Raw genomic sequence first — 24,621 nt, 5'->3', positions numbered from 1 at the left:
AGTGCAAAAAATGAAAACCTAAAAATAGCAAAAGGCACTACTAGACCATAAGAGCAATGTGTCTATGAAGTTTCATGGAAATATCTCTGCTGGTTTTAGAGTTGTGCTCCGGAAACGATTCTTACACAAAAATCTGCCATTTTCAGCAATGTTTCCATGGTTACAGAAAAAAGTACAAAAAGTGAAAACCTTAAAATAGCAAAAGGCACTACTAGACCATAAGATCAATGTGTCTATGAAGTTTCGTGGAAATATCTCTTCTGGTTTTAGAGTTATGCTCCGGAAATGAACCTGGTACAAAAATATGATATTTTCAGCAATGTTTCCATGGTTACGGAAAAAATGCAAAAAATGAAAACCTTAAAATAGCAAAAGGCACTACTAGACTATAAGACCAATGTGTGTATGAAGTTTCGTGGAAATATCTCTGCTGGTTTTAGAGTTATGCTCCGGAAACCATTCGTACGGACGGACGGACAGACGGACGGATGGACGGACGGAACCCATTTGTATATCCCCCGCAACTTTGTTGGGCGGGGGATAAAAAAAGATTTGAACAGATAGCACATGCACACATTGGTTTCAAGTAATTAGCAAGGAATATAGTTTTGAGCAAATTAACAAATATAAATCACCTGTCTCTAACGGACACCTCTGCATAAAGGACACCTAAAAAGGTCTTATTTGAAATTAACAGTCTTGGATTAGACTAATTAACATCTACAAATATAAAATTATCTTCGGTACTGTAATCAAATGAAGATTTGAATCTTCAATCCTAACAACTCTTTCACTGTGATTTAATGTCATAATTTAAAGTTAATAAAAAACTTTTATTCAACTTCTGTTTGAAGCAGTTTTGGGGTAACTTATTTTTCAAAATTTAAATGGCCACAAAATATAAATACACATGAAAGTAAGTAGGTTTACAGTTCATATAGCTCATCTTATGTCTGACCATGACAACTTGTTTGTCTTATACATCATATTGTCAGTCAGGGTCATTTAATGACAGGTTTAGGTGGTACAGGAAAGCCAGCTAGAGTACCCGAAGAAAAAGCGGCCGACCTACATTCATTACGACTCAACTGCCCACATGAGATTCAAGCTCAAATCCCAGAGATGGAAGGCAATAGCAGTAGAGACCTCTATAACCACTAGGCCACTATACAACCCTCTATACCAAACATTTTTGCTGTTCTTTGTTTGTCCTGTAACAGAAAAGGAGAAAATGTAGCAGCCAAACAGGGCTCAAACTCAGGACCTCTGAACACTAGCCAAAGATCACTACTGACAGAACGACCTGGTCACCAATGATTGGTGCAGTCAAATAAAGACTAAACATGGTCAATGCATTGTAAACAATGTGTACGAGTCCCCACCAACAAATTTAGTTTAATGGGGTTCAATCACAATCAATATTTGATTAGGTCGAAATCTATACACCCCTTGGAGTCACGTCCACATGCAGCAGATCTTTACACAATTACATGCTTGAACCAAGACTGTTCCATACTAAGTTATCTGCTGTTTCCGACAAATTAGAATTAGAAGAATGCCTATGAAATCACACAGTCATTGCATTAGGCCATAATTAAGTTTATTTCTCAGGCCCTGGAGCAGTAGATCTAATTACTGTTTGCCCTTCCATATGAACCTTAGCTTGGGAGACAATATATAATTGCCACACAAAGACAAGAGGCCTACTTGCCTTCATTACCATTCACTCAGAAAGAAATCAATTTTGAAAGGCTATACTTTTAAGTTGTGCAATCTAAAGAAAGGTAACAGAATCTTTTAAGATGAAAAGTAAGTTGATTAATTTTGTTGTACACAGTATCATGCTGTAGATGAAATGAGTGTACTGGTCGTCCAACTGGATATACTACATTTGATCCAATAAGTAGCATTGTCCCTCCCCCTCTTCCGGAGACCTCAATTTCTCTTCCTTGAATTAGATGCAGATTGAAGCTATGACAACTGTGTAGGTCTCTCTATTTGATTTCTTTACAAATTGATAAATGGCTTTCTCTATGCAACAAATTTATGAAATATTAGCCCACATTTGGTCCTATTAACCGTCTTTTCATTTTTCTAACCTAAATTTGTTTAACCGCCATGGGCGCTTATTGGATCAAATACAGTAGTAAGGGTAAGAGCTATCATAAGAGATGAGTAGGAAATTGAGCTGCTTCCTCGTTTGCTGTTGTTGATTGTACAGGCTGCCTTACAGACCTCAGCTAGTGGAAATTATCATCAAGCAAATGATTATATCTATCAGGCATGTGAGGGTCTAAATGTCAATGGACACACCAGGAAACTCACAGGGTCAAGAAAGTGGCCCAATACCTACCTGTCCACATCAAAATGGAAAGCTCCCTTCAAGACTGAGATCAGTAGAGTTTAAATGTAACACAACATCATCAGGATTAAGTTAATGATTGCCAATTAATTGTTATTGTTTAACGAGACACTGATATTCTCATTAAAGTTGAAAGGTTATATATAACCTCTCCAAAAAGTCAAACCGTTATACTTACCACAGTTTGAAATGTTATACTCACCAAAATTGAAGCAGGCGATCCACAGACCGGTGATGATGAAGAAAAGATGCTGTGTAGTAGCTTTCTGGCCATACACTACTTGTCGGTACAAAAAGGCTAGGGGGTACCCTGTAATAGATATTATATAGATGTTAATGATTGTATAGCCAAACTGAGGATGTTTGCTTGTCACAAAATTCAATCTTTCAATATTACACCAAGCATCATTCAGTGTTTCGAATATTCAAATACTATGTCCTAGAAGAACAGTTTATTTTGTAAGATTGGAAACCATATATGACCATATTCTTCATAGCAAATAATTTCTTCTTTCTCCCCCCCCCCCATCAAAAACATTTGAGAATGTCCTACTCAGCAAATATTAAGGCATGACCTTAAAATGGTCCTAATAAGCGTATCAACAGGATGTGACCTTAGAATGTCCTAATCAGCCTATCAACAGGATGCGACCTTAGAATGTCCTAATCAGAGTATCAACAGGATGTGACCTTAGAATGTCCTAATCAGCGTATCAACAGGATGTGACCTTAGAATGTCCTAATCAGCGTATCAACAGGATGTGACCTTAGAATGTCCTAATCAGAGAATCAACAGGATGTTGTGACCTTAAATGTCCTAATTAGCATATCAACAGGATATGACCTTAGTATGTCCTAATCAAGTATCAACAGGATGTGACCTTAGAATGTCCTAATCAGCGTATCAACAGGATGTGACCTTAGAATGTCCTAATCAGAGAATCAACAGGATGTGACCTTAGAATGTCCTAATTAGCGTATCAACAGGATGTGACCTTAGAATGTCCTAATTAGCGTATCAACAGGATGTGACCTTAGAATGTCCTAATCAGCGTATCAACAGGATGTGACCTTAGAATGTCCTAATCAGAGTATCAACAGGATGTGACCTTAGAATGTCCTAATCAGCCTATCAACAGGATGTGACCTTAGAATGTCCTAATTAGCGTATCAACAGGATGTGACCTTAGAATGTCCTAATCAGAGTATCAACAGGATGTGACCTTAGAATGTCCTAATCAGCGTATCAACAGGATGATGACCTAAGAATGTCCTAATCAGAGTATCAACAGGATATGACCTTAGAATGTCCTAATCAGAGTATCAACAGGATGTGACCTTAGAATGTCCTAATCAGCGTATCAACAGGATATGACCTTAGAATGTCCTAATCAGAGTATCAACAGGATGTGACCTTAGAATGTCCTAATCAGCGTATCAACAGGATGTGACCTTAGAATGTCCTAATCAGAGTATCAACAGGATGTGACCTTAGAATGTCCTAATCAGCAGATCAACAGGATGTGACCTTAGAATGTCCTAATCAGAGTATCAACAGGATGTGACCTTAGAATGTCCTAATCAGAGTATCAACAGGATGTGACCTTAGAATGTCCTAATCAGAGTATCAACAGGATGTGACCTTAGAATGTCCTAATCAGCGTATCAACAGGATGTGACCTTAGAATGTCCTAATCAGAGAATCAACAGGATGTGACCTTAGAATGTCCTAATCAGCGTATCAACAGGATGTGACCTTAGAATGTCCTAATCAGAGAATCAACAGGATGTTGTGACCTTAAATGTCCTAATTAGCATATCAACAGGATATGACCTTAGAATGTCCTAATCAAAGTATCAACAGGATGTGACCTTAGAATGTCCTAATCAGCGTATCAACAGGATGTGACCTTAGAATGTCCTAATCAGAGTATCAACAGGATGTGACCTTAGAATGTCCTAATCAGCGTATCAACAGGATGTGACCTTAGAATGTCCTAATTAGCGTATCAACAGGATGTGACCTTAGAATGTCCTAATCAGAGAATCAACAGGATGTGACCTTAGAATGTCCTAATTAGCGTATCAACAGAATGTGACCTTAGAATGTCCTAATTAGCGTATCAACAGGATGTGACCTTAGAATGTCCTAATCAGCGTATCAACAGGATGTGACCTTAGAATGTCCTAATCAGAGTATCAACAGGATGTGACCTTAGAATGTCCTAATTAGCGTATCAACAGGATGTGACCTTAGAATGTCCTAATTAGCGTATCAACAGGATATGACCTTAGAATGTCCTAATCAGAGTATCAACAGGATGTGACCTTAGAATGTCCTAATCAGCGTATCAACAGGATATGACCTAAGAATGTCCTAATCAGAGTATCAACAGGATATGACCTTAGAATGTCCTAATCAGAGTATCAACAGGATATGACCTTAGAATGTCCTAATCAGCGTATCAACAGGATGTGACCTTAGAATGTCCTAATCAGAGTATCAACAGGATGTGACCTTAGAATGTCCTAATCAGCATATCAACAGGATGTGACCTTAGAATGTCCTAATCAGCATATCAACAGGATGTGACCTTAGAATGTCCTAATCAGAGTATCAACAGGATGTGACCTTAGAATGTCCTAATCAGAGTATCAACAGGATGTGACCTTAGAATGTCCTAATCAGCATATCAACAGGATGTGACCTTAGAATGTCCTAATCAGCATATCAACAGGATGTGACCTTAGAATGTCCTAATCAGCATATCTAATTAACGTATTGTAACGTTAGGTGGTTCACGCTATACCACATACGTGTTATTCACATTACACGATGTCTTCTGTATATAAAACTGGGCGAGAATCGAGAATGAGTTACGGTGTTTCAGTAAGCTTGAAGTGTGACAGACGAGTGGTACGAGTGCGAATTATGAGTCGATACATTGTATATATTTGTTGTCAATGAGAAATTGTGTTATACCTCAGTCTAGTACATCGTTTGTGAACCATCGCTGCATGTGTTGCTTTTGTGAGTCGCAATATATTGTTGTTGTTAGTATTTTAATCAACTGGTATCAATACTGATTGTTGACAACATGCTTTTCGCCGGTAGTGGCCTCTGCGCATGTCACTACCGGATGTCGTCATTGCGTAACTAGTAGCCAATCAGATGACGGTCCCGGCACGAGGATATTTCGGGACATGTCCCGTAGCTTTCGGGACATTTGTATTGAAACGCCAGTCACGACCCAGCAGCCGATGAGAGTAGCAGGAATTTTATAGGGCTCGGAACCGTTGACCAGGTTCGGGCGTGACTCACTCTCTATTTCTCCTAGGGAACAATACTTGTTATGTAATATATTTATACCGGTACGGTAGGTTATTTATAGTCGGGGTTTCCCCTGAATTACGTATTGTTTACATTCGCTACCAGGAACATTGATTGAGGCTAGAAAGATAGCGCACGTCATTTAAGAGAGTTATTATCATTATCTAACTAATTAAATATATTATTTGTGGTGTATCTAGTAGAAAATACATTGTAATGAGTATTACGTGAGAGAGAACATTGTGGCCTGTCGTAGACAAAAGTGTATCACGAACTCGTACTCTGTTTATCTATTTGTCTTATTAATAAATTACAATTAACTGTTTATCTGGCATTTGTTATATTACTGAGTGGTACAAAAACAATTACAAAACCTTGAGGGCCTTGTAACCAAAGGCTGAAGAAATCTATACTCCGCATGTACCAGGAGTAGACCAGTGACACTTACAAGTGGTCTGTTACCAAGACCAGATTCTCACTTGGTGTAGTCTATCGAAAGATAGACCCGATCACGTTACATTTGGTGGCAGCGGTGGGATCCTTTCAGAAACCAGTGGGAACCAATTGAGAACCAGGTATAGTTTTGTAAATCCACTCAGTAATATTTTGCCAGTTTTAAATATATTTTACTTGGTAAATTTGAGGTCAAGATGACTAGGAATTCAAGAAAGAAAAAGGCTGAGGCAGACCTTAGGAGAAATAGGGACAGTAGGAATAGTTTAGGCCAGAAACCAAAAGACAATGTAGAAAATATAGAGGAAGAGGAAATGGGAAATAGTGAGGGGGAAGTTATTGAGATAAGAGAAGATAGAAGGGTTATAAGAAAACCTGTAAGATACAGGGACGAGTCAGAGGAGAGAATACTTGACAACCATAGCTCAGAAACCCAAGTTGAGAGTGAAAATAGACCTTATCAAGAGGAGCATGAAAAAGAGGAGGAAATTCAGACTCTTAGGGAGAATGTCAGAAACTTAGAAGGGAATTTAAGGACATTAGAAGGGAAATTTGAGAACCTTACTAAAGAATTAGGAAAGGAAATGAAGGACCTGGGGAAGACAGTAGACCAGACAAATAATAGTATGACAAATGCTATGTCCTTAGTTCTAGAAAAGTTAGAGACTTTGACCAATAGACCAGACACATCAGATAATACCAGTACACTATTAATCTCGAATGATCGGGACATCAATATGGAAAACAGACCCAATCAGCGAGAAGAAAGGAGCCTTGAGAGAGAAAATCAACATGACCAGGTAAGACACAGGGACCTGAGAAACCAAGAGGAAGGTCAGCAGTCAAACCATTTAGAAAATGATGTAAGGGAACCCCCTTCACCATGTCAGAGACCAATCTACACTTCACAAGAAGATCAGAATGATAACCAGGGTTATGAATATAACTCGAGACCAGAGTTTGTTAGTCAGATACAGACTAATCCCTCCTATGACAGACAAGTGAGGAATAGTAGGTACCCATATCCAGAGTCAGAGATGGATGAATGGGATGGTAACCCTAGAGCACCCATTAGGGATATTTGTATAGCTCCCAGGGGAGAGAAACCAATGAGCCCAATTAGAAGCAGAGGTCAAGATACCCATAATACCACAGTGGCCAGGTCAACATTTTCAAAACCAGACAACTATGATGGTAAAACCAGTTGGACAGAATATCTAGCACACTTTAACCTAGTGTCAACTATAAACCAGTGGTCAACAGAGGTTAAAGCCTTGAGACTAGCTTCATGTATGACAGGACCTGCTCGCAGCATACTAGGGGACCTTAAGGAAGAACACTTAGCTGATTTTGATAGGCTTGTACCAGTACTTACAGCTAAGTTTGAACCCAAAAACCAATGCGAGATGTACCGAGCACAGGTCGAGGCCAGAGTACGGAAAAACAAGGAACCATTGGTAGCTATGGCCCAGGATGTAAAACGACTGGTTAGATTAGGTTACCCTACAGCACCATCTGAGGTCAGAGATAGTCTGGGGTACAAATATTTCAGAGATGCCTTAAATGACCGAGAGATGGAATGGGCAGTGTGTCAAGGTAGTGGAGAAAATGTAGATGAGGCTTTGAACCTGGCATTGAAGTATGAGGCTTTCAAAGCAGGTCAAAATAAAGGGCGTTCTGAGCGCCTCAATCTCAGACAATGTACAATGGTAGAGGAGGAGGAGACCACTCCTGACTTGACCCAAATAGTAAAAGAAAATGTAGAGCAGATAGAATATTTACTGAGGAGAATGGAGGCCACGGAGGATAAAGAAAAAAATGAAAACAAGCAAAGTAAATATACTCAAGGCCAGAATGATAGGAATTGTTTTAAATGCAACAAGCCTGGACATAGGGCAGTGGATTGTAGAGCAGGAATAACCTGTTATAATTGCCAGAAGCTGGGACACTACGCGCGAGACTGTCGCAAGAATAGGAGCCATGGACATAGAAATATGTCGCAAGGTCAAGGTCAGCGACAAGGTCAAAGATTCCAAGGTCAAGGTCAAAGGTATCAAAGTCAAGGTTGGTCAGGTGAGGAGGCAAGACAGACAGAAAGCCTTCCTTTAAACCAGTAATGGCTGAGTCAGAGGGTCATGTCTCAGCCGATGAAGAGTGTAGTGTCATGGGACCCAACAATGTTTTCGAGATAACCGGAAAAGGAACCAGTCAGGATGGACTTTTCGTATGGGGCGAGCTTTATAAGAAAAATATAGATTGCCTGATCGATACCGGTGCAACAATATCGGTGCTGCACAGTAGGGTGTATAAGAATTTACCAGAGGCAGTAAAACCCCCATTAGAAAAAGACTGCGGAAAATTGAAGATGGCAGATGGAGAGCTAGTGACCCCCATGGGAATGGCCATTTTTCCACTTAGGATCCAAGGAGATCTACTGCCATGCCAGATGATCGTGGCGGATATAGAGGTACCAGCAGTATTGGGTTATGACTTCCTAAAGAGGCAGGATAGCGAGATAAAACTTGGTAAAGAGGTTGTCACCTTCAAGGGCCGAGAAGTACCGTGTCATTTAGAAAGTCAGAGAACAAAAACAGTATTTCGAATCAGAATGGCAGAGAGGGTGGTGGTGCCAGCAGCCACTGAGGCCATAGTTCCGGCAGAAATTGTTGGGGATTACCCAGTAGAGAAAGATGCAGTTATAGAAAATGGAAGTAAATATTTAAAGGACAAAGGGATCCTAGTGGGTAGATGTGTATTTGACACTACAAAAACCATTATTCCGGTACGGGTGATGAACATGACTGATAAGCCCCAGACCATACCTAAGCAAGTCACTGCAGCCAGCTGTGAAACCATCAGGGCAGAACAAGTAGAGAGTGTTAATTTGGGAGAAATAACAGGGCCTGAGGAGAAAATACGGAATATACAACAGATAAGCGAGGAACAAGAAAACCTTAATAATGACCTCCCTGCTCACCTAGAGCAAGTATTAGATGCCTGTAAAACAACTCTAGAGGATGACCAAATTAAGGAGGTTACGAGGCTGTTAAACAAACATCAAACAGTGTTTGCCAAGAACAAAGATGACCTAGGAAAGACAGGAATTGTAAAACATAAGATAAAGACCGGTGAAGCGCCACCTATAAAACAGGCACCCAGAAGAATACCTCTAGCTAAAAGAGCGGATGCTGAGGCTGAGATACAGAGGATGTTGAAGACAGGCGTTATTACACCATCAAAATCACCATGGGCCAGTGGAATAGTATTAGTTAAGAAGTCCGATAACTCCTGGAGATTCTGCGTGGATTATCGAAAACTAAATGAGGTTACTATAAAAGATTCGTACCCATTACCACGCATAGACGACTCACTGGACACACTTAGAGGATCCAGTTGGTTCTCGGTGCTAGATCTACAGAGTGGGTATTGGCAAGTTGAAGTTGATCCCCAGGATAGAGAGAAGACTGCTTTTGTCACTACTAGTGGACTATATGAGTTCCAATCTATGCCGTTTGGACTATGTAACGCGGCAGCTACCTTTGAACGTCTGATGGAATGTATACTGCGAGACGAGCAATGGCACACCTGTTTGATATACGTCGATGACATCATCATATTTGCAAACTCATTTGAACAACATTTGGAGAGACTTGACATAATACTAGAAAAGATTAAAGCAGCTGGCTTAAAAATTTCTCCGAAGAAATGTAAACTGTTACAACCACAAGTTAAATTTCTAGGACATCTGGTGCAGGAGAAAGGCATCTCACCAGACCCAGCCAAAACAAAAATGGTAGATACTTGGCCACAACCTAAATGTGTTAGAGAGGTGAGAAGTTTTCTGGGAACCGTCGGCTACTACAGAAAGTTCATCAGAGGATTTGCCACAATAGCAAAACCATTACACAGGCTTACAGAAAAGGAGATGAAGTTCATATGGACAGAAGAATGTCAGCAGGCCTATACACAGTTAAAAAGGGCGCTAGTTACCTCCCCTGTTTTAGTGTATCCAAATGCCGAGAAACCATACATATTAGATACTGATGCAAGTGGGTTTGGTATTGGTGGAGTGTTATCACAACAGCAGGAGGACGGAGAGCATCCTATTTGCTATTTCAGTAGGACCTTATCCAAAACAGAAAGGCAGTATTGTGTGACCAGGAGAGAACTATTAGCAGTGGTCGAGGCTGTCAAACACTTCCATCACTACCTATATGGGGCAGAGTTCTTAGTACGAACCGACCATGGAGCACTTAACTGGATTAGAAGGTTCAAAAACCCTGAAGGTCAGTTAGCACGATGGCTGGAGGTCTTGGACACCTACAATTACCAAGTACAACATAGACCAGGGAGAGTACATGCTAACGCTGATGGTTTATCTAGACGTATCTGTGGCAGCTGTAAATTTTGCAAGAAATTACCAGATCAGGCCAATGAGATGTTGGAGGAAACGGAAGAACCATTAGATAGTAGAGAGGAGAAAAATTAGAAAAATAAGACTAGAACAACCCACCGACTGGTTTCAAGGTCACACAGCTGAAGAGTGGATGGAAGGTCAAAAGGGGGACCCAAACCTGAAACACATGTGGGAATGGAAACGGCGTGGGAAACGGCCCGAGTGGAAAGAGGTAGCTCCTAGGTCAAAGGAGGTCAAATGTTATTGGGCCCAGTGGAAGCGCATAGAGTTCAGAGAGGGAATACTATACAGGGTGTGGATAAAGGAGGAGACAGATGAGGAGGAATGGCAAGTTTTAGTACCAAAAAGCTGGACAAGTGAAATCATGGAAAGCCTTCATAATGGGGTTGGAGCCGGACATCTTGGCCTAACTAAGACTATCGCTCGCCTTAGAGAGAGATTTTACTGGGCGGGTTTAACACGTATGGTACACAGATGGATAGACCGATGCAAGGAGTGCCAGGCACGAAAACAACCACGGAGAAGCACTAGGGGGAAGATGAAACAATATCGAGTGGGAGTCCCGATGGAAAGAGTCGCGTTAGACATTATGGTCAATTTCCCAGAATCTCCAAGGGGAAATCGATATGTATTGGTGATAACAGATTACTTCACCCGATGGGCAGAAGCATACCCTATACCCAACCAGGAGGCAACCACGGTGGCAGATGTTTTAGTTAAAGAATTCATCTCTCGTTATGGAATACCACGTCAGATACACTCTGATCAAGGTAGACAATTTGAATCCAACTTGTTTCAGGAATTATGTCAAAAACTGGGAATGAAAAAGACTCGTACAACGCCTTACCATCCTCAGGGCGACGGATTAGTCGAGAGGTTGAACAGAACTATTGAGGATATGTTAAGCAAGGTAATTAGCAAGAATCAAAAGGATTGGGAGGAATACCTACCCCTAGTTATGTACGCATATCGATCATCAGTACAAGAGAGCACGGGGGAGAGTCCGGCTATGATGATGTTAGGTCGAGAGGTAGAGTTACCCGTGGATTTACTATATGGAAGACCACCAAGGAATGGGAAAGAGACAAACACGGCCAATACTGAATATGTGGAGGAATTGATAGAACGCATGAGGAAAATTCATGACCATGCCCGGGATAGGATGCGTTTGACCAGTGACAGACAGAAGAAGTATTACGACCTAAAAACCTCAGACCCAGAATTTAGGATAGGCGATAGAGTTTGGATGTACGAGAACAAATCCTATGGGGGTAGTAGAAAGTTAGGAAAACCATGGGAGGGACCATACACCATAACTAAACAGCTGTCAGATGTGGTTTATTGTGTGAAACGAGGACCTTATGCCAAAACTAGAGTAGTCAATGTTAACAAGTTGAAACCGTATAAAGGGGAGGCTAAGAAATGGTTTGTACCAGAGTCAGACAGAACCTTGAGGACATAAGCACACTGAAGAGAATTTCATGAGTGATAAGATTAAAGAGGTGGTTGATGTCAGCATCTGTTGCGAACCACGAATCGTCGTAGGGAACCAGTACCAGAAGTATGCATTAGGGAACAACCCCATCAGGGTTTTGTTTTAAAATGAAGAGGACCATAATGACCATTGAGATAGATGACCATGTGGTAGGACCAAATGGAAGCCACATGAGGTAGATGTTGGAGGAGAACTGTCAGTTTACTATTCCAAACTGACAGACGTTGGGAACCAGGGAAGCAACCCAGTCCGCATTGACGTCTAGAAGGAGTTCATCAGCATTATCCGGGATGACTGACCAATGGTGAGGAAGCTCGAGGATGAAGGAGCATCAAGCACAGCAACTGAAGAATAATGGACAAGTCAAGAGAAGCTGGAGACATCCAGGACTGTCAAGAGAAAAATGTACTGTATTTTTATTATGTAAATCAATATTACAGTTTAATAAGAGAGTACAAGACTATTAGTATTTGATGAGTCTTATATATTTGTGTAAAACATGTGATAATATGTGAGTATAAATATCACTTTGTGAGTCATGAGTGAGCTGTTTATTAACAGATTTTGAATATGTCTATGTGCGAATTTCCAAGATTTCCAGAAGAGTTGTATCGTTACATTATATTGTTATGCCAAGAGTTACATTTGTATTGTAAATACTTATTCTAGGATATCAAAGTTCTGGTGATACTTCAAGTGTATATATTGTATTTATAAAGTGCCATGTCCGGGGCGGACATTTAAGTGCGTTGGGGGTAATGTAACGTTAGGTGGTTCACGCTATACCACATACGTGTTATTCACATTACACGATGTCTTCTGTATATAAAACTGTGCGAGAATCGAGAATGAGTTACGGTGTTTCAGTAAGCTTGAAGTGTGACAGACGAGTGGTACGAGTGCGAATTATGAGTCGATACATTGTATATATTTTGTTGTCAATGAGAAATTGTGTTATACCTCAGTCTAGTACATCGTTTGTGAACCATCGCTGCATGTGTTGCTTTTGTGAGTCGCAATATATTGTTGTTGTTAGTATTTTAATCAACTGGTATCAATACTGATTGTTGACAACATGCTTTTCGCCGGTAGTGGCCTCTGCGCATGTCACTACCGGATGTCGTCATTGCGTAACTAGTAGCCAATCAGATGACGGTCCCGGCACGAGGATATTTCGGGACATGTCCCGTAGCTTTCGGGACATTTGTATTGAAACGCCAGTCACGACCCAGCAGCCGATGAGAGTAGCAGGAATTTTATAGGGCTCGGAACCGTTGACCAGGTTCGGGCGTGACTCACTCTCTATTTCTCCTAGGGAACAATACTTGTTATGTAATATATTTATACCGGTACGGTAGGTTATTTATAGTCGGGGTTTCCCCTGAATTACGTATTGTTTACATTCGCTACCAGGAACATTGATTGAGGCTAGAAAGATAGCGCACGTCATTTAAGAGAGTTATTATCATTATCTAACTAATTAAATATATTATTTGTGGTGTATCTAGTAGAAAATACATTGTAATGAGTATTACGTGAGAGAGAACATTGTGGCCTGTCGTAGACAAAAGTGTATCACGAACTCGTACTCTGTTTATCTATTTGTCTTATTAATAAATTACAATTAACTGTTTATCTGGCATTTGTTATATTACTGAGTGGTACAAAAACAATTACAAAACCTTGAGGGCCTTGTAACCAAAGGCTGAAGAAATCTATACTCCGCATGTACCAGGAGTAGACCAGTGACACTTACAAGTGGTCTGTTACCAAGACCAGATTCTCACTTGGTGTAGTCTATCGAAAGATAGACCCGATCACGTTACACAAGTTAACAGGATGTGTGACCTTAGAATGTCCTAATCACCATATCAACAGGATGTGACCAATGTCCTAATCAGTGTATCAACAGGATGTGATCTTAGAATGTCCTAATTAGTGTATCAACAGGATGTGACCTTTAAATATCCTATTCCATGTATGATCAGAATATGACCTTAGAAAGTCCTACTTAGTGTATTATTGGGCCATATAACCTTAGCAGTCCTAATCTGAGTAATCTAGTATTATAAGGATATGACCTTGGGATGGTCTGAATCTTGTTACTCAGACTGCGATATCAATGAGTAAACACTACCTACCATCTATCTTATCAAAACTTATCTGCTGAAGGCTACACCATCCCTATGATACACTATCCATATCAATCATCACCTTGAAAATCCAACTGAAACTTTAGTACAATTCACCTTGTAGAGGTCATTTAAGGACTCAGGGTTTTGTGCATCTTGTAGTATCAACCTGTTGTCAGTGCTAAAATCAATTGATAATGTACAATTATCACATTGGTGACCCTATATAACCATACAGTTTATTTGCCCAGTATTTATCATCCGTCCATTGTCAATTTCTATGAAAATGGTACTTTCTTCAAAAAGCTTTTAAATCATTTAAAAAAAAAACCAACACTTTATCCAAAAATGATCACATCTCATCACACAAAATGTCACGCATGCCCCATTTATAGAGGTAATTAATGATAAGTAATTTACTTAATCTGACAAAATGAAATAGCTTTACTAAGTAACATTTCATTTTCAGGAGGGCGGTGTTGGTTACATGAGTTTTCAAAACTTATTATCAGATAATTATCAATACACACACTACATGTGTAAGTTAAATGTTCCAGTGAAGATAAAAGTACACCCACTGGAATCAGATCCAGTCAATCTAATCATCTGTATATGTACATCATATTATCTTTTATCTAACAGTTGTCTGTCAGTGTAACACATGCCAATGTTTTATTTGCCTCGAACACATTTTTACTTCATCTGAATATGAACCAACTTTCTTTCACAATTCAATTTTGTGAATAAGATTAATTTGCAAAAGTCCATCTCCTCAGTTAAGTTTCTTTAAAATTTTATTACACACCAAGGCATGTAAAATTAGCTACAAACAAAATCATAACTTGCATAAGGTTCTACTAGGGGACAGTATAATTCCAAATTAAGGTGATCTAAAATTTTAATCTGACAGAAAATTAATTTACAAACAAAAATATATCATAATTAAAATAATATATGTGCATATAATGACGATATAATTTTAGAAATGATGCATTTAATGCAGTAATGCATTTACATGCAGCAAGGAAACTATTGCTACTAATTTATTATTAGGTCCTCGTGGTGAAACTGAAACTATATAACTACTCCATATTTATTTTGCAGAAGAGATGTTTTTTTACTTATTACCCAGACTTAATAATAACTTTTGGCTACATGAAGTAACCTTTAAGACAGTATCATTACATGTTAATTATCACTGATGACCTTTTGTGATTGATAATGTTACACTGTAAAAGTATTGGTATTTTTAAAAACTGCATACATATGTGTACCTAGTAACTGATTATAACATTGGATCTCATGTACCTGATATCTTGCATTAAAGAACACATGCTTTCAAATTATTCATAGAAAGCATATCGTAAACATGTGTCAGTATCAAGTACCCATCTCGTAAGAATTTCAATATGGATTTTAAAGAAAATTCTTAAATTTCAATTTTATAGCTCAGCACTTTATATGGAAATAACTTGTTGAATGGTAATGATAGTAAGTCATTATATCCTGAACAATATGTACAGTCAAACCTGTCTAGAAACAGTCTTTATATCCACATGTATGTTTTTTTTATATAAATATATTAGGACCCAACCAGTAATCATGAAGGAACAGTAGTCATGATTTGAGAAACATTTAATTGTTTGTATATTCATCAATAGTACCAGACATTCGGCAATCTGGACGCACAGTAAGATATGCACACAATCACGACTACTGTTCCATCATGACTACTGGATGGGTCCCAGTATAGGTCATTTTGTGTAAAATTTGGTCATTACTCACTCATAAGGTACCAAAAGAAAGTGGTCTAGTTAAGCGGTTGGTCTTTATACAGAGGTGGTCACTAATGCAGGTTATACTGAACTGGTATAGAATTTTGGGCTGTTGTAGCTAATTCATCTAACAAATAAGATATAAATATTCCACTACAGTATTTTCCCTATAATCCCTAATGAGGGCGCCGGGTGCGGGTAAATGGCCGAGGGGGGCGCCGTTATTTGAGACCATTTTTAGATGTTTTTTTTCTGAAACAGACTATAGTCATCTTGCTTTTAGTTTCGTATTTTTCTGAAACTTACTTTAACAAAGTTACGTTTTGAAGTCAAGTAAGTATTGAAATTACATAATTATGATGAAATGTATGCACCAGAAGTATTAAACATTGGTTAAATATGTCTGTTTCAGGGAATTTTGGCATTCCATGGTAGCATGTTTGTTTACCATGCGTACACAAAATGGCGGACGGTGATTTCGATTGCTAATTTCGTTTTGTGGCAGATGGAAAATACCAACATGGGGCACACAATAAAATTCTTAGAAATTATAACATTCTTCTTTATTTAAAAACCTTTATCATAGATATACAATAAGTATTCATAAAACCTTTCTAGACATCGTTAAAATGTTGTTGCCAGTTAGTCTTCATCCATACACGTGTGTGGGGCATTCAAGTGACACGTTTTGTTTTGAACATGGCATTCTTGCTGTTTCATCCATACACGTGTGTGGGGCATTCAAGTGACACGTTTTGTTTTGAACATGGCATTCTTGCTGTTTCTATGTGTAAACACTTGGTAAAGATGTCCTAAGTTATCCAATGCAATAAATTTAGTGCTTATACAAGCTGATCGGATATCTGTTAAGCATCAGATTGATGTGACATGTATTTTATTAGCATCTGCAAAGACAAATCGTTACAATCTGACACAAAAATTGTATGAAATTAGCTTATTTTTTTCAGCAAAAAACGTGGGGCACCCTTATTAAAGGAGGCGCTCTTTATAAGGAAAATACGGTATTAGCTAATCTTAATCTTCTTTTTAACAACTCAGACCTCAGATTTATTAGCCTTAATCAGGGACATGGATGGTGTTGATGTTTGCTGGTTGGATATACGATGCAATTGTTTTTTTCAAGGATATGTAAAGGATTTGTGGACATCCAGAGTACCACAGATAGGGCAGCTGTCCTTTTCAAGAGGCCTAATTAATTTAAGTCTGTAGTTTACTCTAAGAACTTCAGCTTTTATTAATTGACCGCTAAAACCTTCTAATATGGCATATATGCTCTTTATAACTGAGGTTACTAATAGAATATGAAATAAACCAAAACCTAGTTTTAAGAAACCTGGGAGACTGGCCAACAGCTTATCATGTCTATAATGTGATTTATACTTTATATAAGTATATATAGATGTACTTATACACTAGATATCATGACAGTCCATCCCGTGCTAGGTCTGGCTGATTGCCTGGAGTCATTATATGACCTGCCCTTCATTATCTGTACTAACATTTTGAGACAACACAGGCTTTTAGTGTTTTCTCTAGAACATCTGCTCTTTTTTATTCTAGAAAATATATTAAAAGTAATTTTTCACAGCAAACTTAATTAATTAGAAAGATTTAAAACTGAATAAAACACGAGATGATTCTTATCAAGTACTGCCAGACCAAAGTGAAATCAGAATCCAGTAATGTATTTATCCTAATTTTCTCTACTTTCACCTTTTAGAGGATAATGAAAATTTTGCTTTCATGATACAACTATCACCATGGCTATAATGTTTATAAAATGAATTATAAACAAAAATTTCAAAAAATTTCATTATTTCAAAGATTGGCCAAGTTTTTTTTTACATATGTAGTTTTCAAAATATGCATTCGCTGATCTTTAAACTCCAAAGAAAATGAAATAGTACGTTTTTGTTTTCACTGACTCTAATACGATACTATTGATCTTTGAACTCTTGCTTCCTTAGGTATAATTCAGGTCATTCAACTATCAATGTACACAATAATTCAGCTAATCAGTCTCTATACAGTGTATATATACATGGTAATTAAGTAGCATATTTCCTTCCATAGGAAACATCGCCATCAGACCAAGAAATATGTTTATGAAATTCATACATACACTGGACCATTCTATCGATTAATTAATATGTAAAATCAATACACAACATACTCCAACAATGTTAGAGGTATAGCACGACGAGACACTTTTGATCATTACATCGTGTCTAACCTCTAACAATCGAGGCAGGATTCACACGGCGCAGAAATAGGCTCGATATAAATTCAAAATTTCAAGTTGTGTTTACACTAACCTTTCACATCCTGAAAGAATTATCCCAAATTATGTTAAATCCGAAATACAAAACGTCACTATTGCACTTTTATACTGAATTAAGACATTTCTTTACCCCCACCACTATTTGTAAGTCTACCCGGTCGCCATTTTTACTCCGTAGTTACAAAGTACGGAATGGTGACGGAAAGAAAAAATATCCTTATCTACATAATTTCTTGTAGTATTTTGACTAAAATGCATTAATTTACTTAAATATTTCCAGAATTAATCAGAACTGTTAAAAAAATACTTGTTTCCGTGCATATAAGCAACCTTGGTTACCACTGTTAATATTATCTTTCCATTTGATACACCGTGCTATAACTTGATAAACCAGAAGTGAAAAAACTTTGAATAGGATTTAACCTTGATTAACAGCGCTGAACCTGATTGCTATGGGTCAGCTCTAAAATGTCGATTATTCCGTGGATTTATATTATGTCATACCTATTCTTATACCAGGATGTGTTCATGGATAACTACTGATTCACGCTATACATGTTTTTTGACATTCTGGTTAGTTTTCACTTCGTAATTAAGCGTCAAACTAATTCCGCTCTAATTCAGGGGTGTAACTTGCGAAGACTCATCATATAGGGGTCGGGCATTAGATCTTGGTATTGCCCATCAGAAGTTTCTCAATATCGAGATCTAATATTATTTGATTATACACAACACAGATGTTACGTATGGAGCATTTTCAATAATATTCATTTAATTAACTTTGACAAATAATATTCCCCAAACACAAACATCAAATAAGATGCTGACACATGGACCTTACAAATAAAAACTCCAAAATTCAGTGATCTTTGTTTAAAACAACATCCAAAATAAGGTTTTATACCATATTTTTCTGAATATAAGTCATTGGGAAAATTCTTATTTGAAATGTTCCATGGTTCAAATGGGTCAGAGATGCCTACGGTATATTTAAAGACTTCGATAAAAGGTAACAGGTTACATGGTTCCGTGGTTTATGAACAGGTCACAGTTGTAAACACAATATTTATATAGGTCACCTCGGACTTGAGCAAGTCTAAACAGACAACATTTCATTTCTGAAACTGGGTCAATGTGCACACAAAACATGTCAGAAAAACAATCTCTTACACTATATCTATTGATCTGATGTCACCCTTACAAAGTTGGCCATAACAATTACATTTTCAGCGACAGAATATTGCTATTAGGCCTAATCACAGGCGACTGCATCTGGTTTTGGAAAAATACAATGTCCATAAAGTAGGGGTAGGTCAATATTAAAATTTATAAAGGGAGAATCAGCTGCTACCAGATGCCTGCTGCCAATAGGAAATAGATGTAACATATGAATCTACAAGTATTCTTATTGAATTTCAATATCGATATTTCATTAAACGTGTCGTCTTTCGGTCATCAGTCAACACCTGACCTGCATGGTGAACGCATTGTAAACAACGTCACAGGTCAAGCGTTAGACCGAATGATTCTGTCTCTTAAAATGAACCTTTTTATTATTTTGTATCTCTGATTTGTTAATGAACATATCAATAAACAAAAATCATTTTAGAGACAGAATCATTCGGTCTAGTCAAGCGTATCCGAGGTCAATAGACCATGAAGATCTTCCATCATATACACGAAAACGTTTCGTAACATTTTACTTGCACAGAAATCAATAAACTGAAATATCACATGCAGTTTTCCGGGGTATATTGTAAATGACATTTTGACAACGTGTTCACTTGTTTTTATGTAAGCATGCCTATCAGTGTCACGTATGTACAGAGCATGTTCCAATGTCCGCTTTCTGCGTGTTCAACACATCAAGTCAACAGTTTTTGGCAATACATACTTGATTACAGTATGGAAATGTTAACTCACCGAGCAATTGCGAGAGAATAAAACGTAGCGGACTTTCAGTAGAGCCAAGTGTGACAGCAAGCGTCTGCATCAATCCTTCCTCCTTTGACGCCATTTCTATCGAAAATTACCACAATACACAGAAGAGTTCTCTTTTCATTAGTATAATCGCGCGGGAAATATGATTTTCACCACGTATCCGGTTTCACAGTCAACCACAGTGGCCCATTTGGTGTACATCAAGGAACTGCATTAACAGTTCTGTTGCCCCCAGTTTTATTATGAGATAGTCTAGGGGTGTAAAGATCGTAAGTGATCGGAACATCTGGAGTATCGAGGATCACAGGGATCTGAGATATTAGTTACAGATTATATAACCATGGACCCACCAGACGAGTGCCCCAAGACCATGTTTAGACGTTTTAGAGGTCTAGATAAAAAACAACGATAAAATTCATACTCTACATGGTACTACATACGAAAAGGTTGGCAAGCTAAATTTTAGCGGCTATAAAACCACATTTCTAGCACATCTTCATAAAAAACAATTTTGTTTCGACACAATCTGTAGAAATGTCTATAGATCCAAACGCCTGTGGTTCCTATTCAACTTTCAAAAGTAACACTTGTGATTGAGATATTAGTGAAATAATGTACACTGCATAAAACGAACAGACCAACTTCAGCTCTAGAATATATTCAAACAATGTAATCCAACCTCATTGTATAGGTTTTCGGTATATCAACTATCGTGTGAAAAACAGGCAGGTGATAGGAAGTTTACCATTTCCTATCTATTGCATTGTACATGTGTATTATTAAAAAAAATACAACAACAAAACACAAGCTAATACACGTACGTGTTAGGTGGTTGTACTAATTTAGAAGCATGTGCATCCCTTCTGTAGTTTATCAAGCCATTACATTATGTAATAACATACCTGTACATGTGTGTATGATATAACATTAATGTTTGGTTATATGTTAGCAGTGATTTTTACCATTGATATGAAGATCTTTTGTTTATATTACAACCTTCTACAGAGTGTGCAACCTTGAAAGGAACTTCATAATGGACCATTCTTGTACTATATCAGCTGCTTTCCCAAAAACCGTCATTATAAATTTTGACGTTAGCCTTGTATTGTTCAAGCTAGACCCCAGTATGTAAAAAAAACAAGTGGTCAATGGGCCTTACCGGTTTTCTGAGTATTGGCATTATAATACAACACATCAAAGAATGTACTAGTGGCAAGCAATTAAGACAATACAAAAGAACTCTTTTAATAGACGAAGTTCAGGTTCTGATATATTTGATGAATTAGATCATGAATGAAGTTCCCCGGATCCCTACCATGCTACAAATCCAATATCCAGCCTCTAGGCCTCTTAGTTATTCACAAGAAGTCTTTGAAAGATGTTGGCTTATATGACCACTGTGACCTTGAATGAAGGTCAAGACAATTCATTTGAATAAACTTGGTAGCCTTTCATCACAACATGTCACAGGCCCAATATCAAGTCTCTAGGCATCTTAGCTATTCACAAGAAGTCGTTTAAAGATTTCAACCTTTTTGAATCCTGTGACTTTGAATGCAGATCAAGGTCATTCATTTGAATAAATTGGGTAGCCCTTCATTCCAGAATTCACAGGCCCTAAACAGGTCCCTAAGCCTCATAGTTATTGGCAAGTTATTTGACCTCTGTGACCTTGAATGACGTTCAAGGTCAATCACTTGAACAAACTTGGTAACCCTTAATCCCAGCATGTAATAGGCCCAATATCTAGGCCTCATTGTTATTCACAATAAGTTGTTTAAAGATTTTAGCTTATTTGACTCCTTTGACCTTGAAGGAAGATCAAGATCATTCATTTGAACAAATTTGGTAGCCCTTCCTCCCAGCAAGCCACAGGCCCAATATCAGGTCTCTAGGGCTCTTAGTTATTCACAAGAAGTCATTTAAAAATTTCAACCTATTTGACCTCTTTGACCTTGAGTGAAGGACAAGGTCATTCATTTGAACATGCTACAGGCCCAATATGGTATCCTGGGCCTTTCGGATATTGAGAAGTTGTTTAAATGAAAAGTGTATGCAGGTTGCATAGCAAACAGCGCACGACAACAGACGGTACATGATGACGATAGGGCCAGATGACTTAAAAATCAATTTCTTCCCCGAAGTCATACACAAACAAGAGGAAACAGTAAACAAAAGAAAATTATTTCAACAAATTAAAGCAGGAGGGAAAGCAAACATATGGTGAAATAGAAACTGAAACATCGGTGTTGGGCAGAGTCACTAAACAAAATCTTTTCTCATTCCCAAAAGGTTGTTTGATAAAATTTGGCCATAATTTATTGATGCGTTTATGACTACTAGTTTTTCAAAACAAATTCTTCTTTTATACTATTGGGGCCCCCTTCCTCCTTCCCAAGGGGGGTCAGAGCCATCATTTATACAAAATCTCTTCCCCTAAGAATGTGTCTGACCAAATTTGGTCAGAATCCAAAAAGAACTTTATGACCAGTTGAGTTTTGAAGTAATTTTCCTCTATTTCCTCCGGGGGCCAGAGTTACTATTTATACAAAATCTGTTCCCCTTCCCCTATGGATGTTTCTGACCAAATCTGGTAAAAATCTGTTGAAAACTTTTTGACAAGAAGCGTTTTAAAGAATTACCGAGATTTCCTCTATTGGGCCCCGCCTCTCAGGCCCCAGAGGTCAGAGTTACCATTTATACAAAATCTGTTCCCCTTCCCCTAAGCATGTTTCTGGCCAAAATTAGTTAAAATCCACTGCAAGCATTTTGACTAGTAGCAATTTAAAAAGAAAAGTTTATGCATGGCGGATGGTGCATGAAGACAGACAGTGCACGATGATAATAGGTCATCTTGATCTTTCTGCATGGTCAAATGACCTAAAAACAACTAAGCACATTGGAACCTACATCTGCCAATCGTAAATATGGCGCAGTTGCCAATTACTCTAAAATATGTTTCTGGTCTATAGAAGATTACTAGTAAATGTGCATGCAGAGCAAATGATAAAAAATCATATATCCATTAACGGGTACTATGTGTTCCCACACAGGCATTTGGCATCTTATTTTTTCCTCTATACATGGAATTCTGCTTTGACATATTCGATAGAAAATGTCTATAGAGCCAAACACCTGTGGTTCCCATTCAACTTTCAAAAGTAACACTTGTGATTGAGATATAGTGAAATAATGTACACTGCATAAAACGAACAGACCAACTTCAGCTCTAGAATGTATTCAAACAATGTAATCCAACCTCATTGTATAGGTTTTCAGTATATCAACTATCATGGTGTGAAAAACCAGCAGGTGATAGGAAGTTTACCATTTCCTATCTATTGCATTGTACATGTGTATCATTAAAAAAATACAACAACAAAACACAAGCTTATACGCATGTTACGTGGTTGTACTAATTTAGAAGCATGTGCATCTATTTTGTAGTTTTCCAAGCCAGTAACAACATACATGTATATGTGTGTATCACTAAAACATTAATGTTTAGTTGGTATATGTTAGCAGTGATTTTAAGCATTGATATCAAGTTCTTTCATACGGAAATATGTCTGTTTATATTACAACCTTCTGCAGAGTGTGCAGCCTTGAAAGGAACTTCATAATGGACCATTCTTGTACTGTTTCAGCTGTTTTCCCAAAAACCGTCATCATAAATTTTGACGTTAGTCTTGTATTGTTTCAGCTAGACCCTAGTACCGTAAAAAAAAACTTGAACCACAGGCTTTTGACTCTGTAGATATACAGACACATATGTGGAATATTGTGTCAATATATATAGAGGTGTCTGTATATCTATAGAGCCAAAAGCCTGTTTGGATTGATGTTCTTGTATTCTTTTACCCATTAAAATACATATCCCCAATACAAAGGCAATATTACTTCATGTGGAATTCACTTGTTTGCCCTGTTTCATGTGAAGAAATATTTCCCATATAATGTGTCTATAAATGATCTTACACCATCCGATATACATGTACTCCCATACTAAAGTTCAAATGCAATTACTTCAATTAGCTATATCAAATGAAATCGGCATTTCTCTCCTGCTTGCAGATAAATGTAGTTTTGTTGAGCTCTTAGGACAAAATGGCTACCTACTCGAAAATGGTTTGGATAGCCCTTACAAATATTTTGGTTCCCTTCAAAGATTTGGACAGTACTTGTTATGGAACGCATTGATAACAAGCTTACAGAAGTGTTGCAAGAAACACAAGCTCCCTGCCGTCAATTACATTTTCTAATCTATGATGAGTTATCATTTTTATTGCTTAGTTATTCTATCATGGTATGAAGTTTGATGTGTTCTCAAGTTATCGTCCAGCAGCTAAAATTTGTGAAATTAAATCATACCAAGCTCTGCTATCTCTTATATTACCATTGTATGAAGTTTGA

The 24,621-nt window shown here is 37.9% G+C and overlaps 1 pseudogene; it reads right to left on the bottom strand.

The window, feature by feature from the left end:
• The window catches only part of LOC138319378 (lysophospholipid acyltransferase 5-like), a 54,273-nt pseudogene extending 33,948 nt beyond the window's left edge, over positions 1-20,325 (bottom strand).
• Between the last annotated feature and the right edge of the window lie 4,296 nt (positions 20,326-24,621).

This window comes from Argopecten irradians, chromosome 1 (assembly GCF_041381155.1).
Source record: "Argopecten irradians isolate NY chromosome 1, Ai_NY, whole genome shotgun sequence".
NCBI classification, from domain to species: domain Eukaryota; kingdom Metazoa; phylum Mollusca; class Bivalvia; order Pectinida; family Pectinidae; genus Argopecten; species Argopecten irradians.
This window is presented reverse-complemented; position numbering and strand designations above follow the sequence as displayed.